This window comes from Schistocerca serialis, chromosome 5 (assembly GCF_023864345.2).
Source record: "Schistocerca serialis cubense isolate TAMUIC-IGC-003099 chromosome 5, iqSchSeri2.2, whole genome shotgun sequence".
Classification (NCBI taxonomy): Eukaryota; Metazoa; Arthropoda; class Insecta; order Orthoptera; family Acrididae; genus Schistocerca; species Schistocerca serialis.
This window is the reverse complement of record NC_064642.1, coordinates 790,128,214-790,131,057: the sequence shown is the minus strand read 5'-3', so window position 1 is coordinate 790,131,057 and position 2,844 is coordinate 790,128,214. Positions and strand designations below refer to the sequence as shown.

Here is a 2,844-nt window from a genome sequence, read left to right as displayed (position 1 = left end):
AATGACGAGATCATGCAGGGAATGCCACGGAAACATTCCCCAAACCATAACGCTCTCTCCTCTGACCTATAAACCTCCAACGATTGTTGCAGGGTGTTTGGTTTCAGTCCGATGGAACATAAAAGTAGATTCATTTGGAGAGGTAACATGTCGCCACCCAGTGGACGCCCATTTACGGTACTGGCGTGCAAAATCCCAGCCTCCATCGCCGCTGAACAGCAGTCAGCACAAAGGCCACAACGGTCGTTGGGGAAATGCTGTTCAAAAATCATTCATTCATTTGGCGGTCAGTTGCTCAGCGTCTATTCGCCTGTACACATCCGTCATTCTCCCCTGTCACCTATGGACCGTTCTGCACCACAGTTGCTTCGTCGCCAGGTCTGGATGGCTGCCTTCTGACATTAAGAGTATACTTTATCCGCTACGGCACGAGCTTCGCCCGAAAGCCAGCGATCACGCTCTTTTGGTAGTCAGATAAATTGCCTCGTTTCCTGAGTACGCCAAAGACTGCACTGTCTTCCATGTCCCTCAGACACGCTTTATAAATCCTCCACCGCTAATGCTGCCACCTGCCGTGTGCTAGTGGTTATTGCACAATGACGTCCAACATAAGTGATGGTCACATAAATATGACTGGAACATGCACACAACTGTGGTAGCCGACATTGTGTCGGGGGTTCCATGCGACTTTTCGCGGATGATGCTGTAGTACACAGAGAAGTTGCACTCGTCTTCAGGCCACAGTGGCCTACCGGGACCATCCGACCGCCGTGTCATCCTCGGAGGGGGATGCGGATAGGAGGGCCGTGGGGTCAGCACACCGCTCTCCCGGTCGTAAGATGGTATTCTTGACCGAAGCCGCTACTATTCGGTCGAGTAGCTCCTGACTTGGCATCGCGAGGCTGAGTGCACCCCCAAAAATGGCAACAGCGCATGGCGGCCTGGATGGTCACCCATCCAGGTGCTGACCACGCCCGACAGCGCTTAACTTCGGTGATCTCACGGGAACCGGTGTATCCACTGCGGCAAGGCCGTTGCCTACGCAGAGAAGTTGCACCATTAAAAAATTGCAGCGAAACGCAGGAAGATCTGCAGCGGATAGGTGCAGGGAGTGGCAACTGACCCTTAACATAGACAAATGTAATGTTTTGCGAATACATAGAAAGAAGGATCCTTTGTTGTATGATTATATGATAGCGGAACAAACACTGGTAGCAGCTACTTCTGTAAAACATCTGGGACTATGCGTACGGAACGATTTGAATTGGATTGATCATATAAAATTAGTTGTTGGTAAGGCGGGTGCCAGGTTGAGATTCATTGGGAGAGTCCTGAGAAAATGTAGTCCATCAAGAAAGGAGGTGGCTTACAGGAAACGCGATCAACCTATACTTGTGTATTGCTCATCAGTGTGGGATCCGTACCAGGTCGGGTTGACGGAGGAGGTAGAGAAGATCCAAAGAAGAGCAGCTCGTTTCTGGATGAGGTATCGAATACATTGCTTCCCCCTACTTATACCTCTCGAGGAGATTACGAATGTGAAATTAGAGAGATTCGAGCGTGCACGGAGGCCGTCCGGCAGTCGTTCTTCCCGCGAACGGTACGCGACTGGAACAGGAAAGGGAGGTAATGACAGTGGCACGTAAAGTGCCCTCCGCCACATACCGTTGGGTGGCTTGCGGAGTATAAATGTAGTTGTAGATGTAGATGTATTAGTGACTACTTGCTACATAACTGGGGATGAAGGTGGGTACTTACATCAAGCTCGTAAGGCAGCTTTTGCGATGTTAGCTGTACACACTCGGAATGGCGGTCAAGCTTCCTCCGGTGGCGGATGGACCCGGGAGTGGACAGCCGAATTTGTTGGTGACAGAGGCAGAAGCCATTAGCGCCGTGCGAGGGCGGCGCATATGGGTCGGCGGGAGTGAGTGAGCCATCAAAGCAGGCGGGAGGCGTCCTCCTCAAAGAGAATGGCCGCAGCGGCCAGCGGGGGCGGACCGCCGCCAGGACCACAGCAGGGCTGCAGGGCAGCGGGGGCGGCGGGCGGCGCGCCGCAGGCCGCGGAATTTAATAAAGGCGCGTCCTCACAGGAGGAGCGGCCGGGGAGGTGTCGGCCGCAGAGGTTCATGCTCCGCCACTACTACACGCGCGCTTCTTTCTGGCCGCCGCTAGCGCATCCCGCTGTTTACTGGGTGTCCCGCACACATATTCCCAACACTTTTTAAAACTGATACCATAAAGCGGACACTTAGAAGTAGCATATATTATCTTGCTCAAAAAGTGTCAGGAGCCGACTACATTTGCATACTGTGAAACTCCGTGGTGCGTCTCTCTAACTTCAAACAGCACTTGATTCTAGTTTGCCACTGCACAAAACGAATATACCGTCACCGTTGGTCCGAGCACGGAGCTCACAACCCGAACCACACGCCACTGTTAAGCACTAATGAAGGACTGGGTCCCTTACTCAGACTGCACATAATTCATTAAGGTCAATCCAACACATTTATTTCAAATAACATAAATGAAGTTGCATTTGAATCTGTCTGACATTAAACAGGAAGAAAAAAAATCAATATCAGCTGATTTAGTGCGTGAAGCGCGAGTTAAGCCAATAACCAGAGAAACTAAAAAAATTCACCGTAATTCAAATAAAAGAGAAAAACAAAATTGAATCAATACCTCCACTGACAAATATCCAAAAAAGCTTACAATAGTACTCAAAAGAATACACTGATGTGACGAGCAGTCATTCACCCGACAGAACACTTCAAAATGAGTTCAATAACACAGCTGCATGCCCCAGAAAAGAGCAAGACATTAAATACACTTCATTTGACGAAT

At 50.2% G+C, this 2,844-nt stretch overlaps 1 pseudogene; it reads right to left on the bottom strand.

The window, feature by feature from the left end:
• Window positions 1-921: 921 nt before the first annotated feature.
• On the bottom strand, window positions 922-1,039 carry LOC126482569 (5S ribosomal RNA; annotated as a pseudogene).
• Window positions 1,040-2,844: the final 1,805 nt, after the last annotated feature.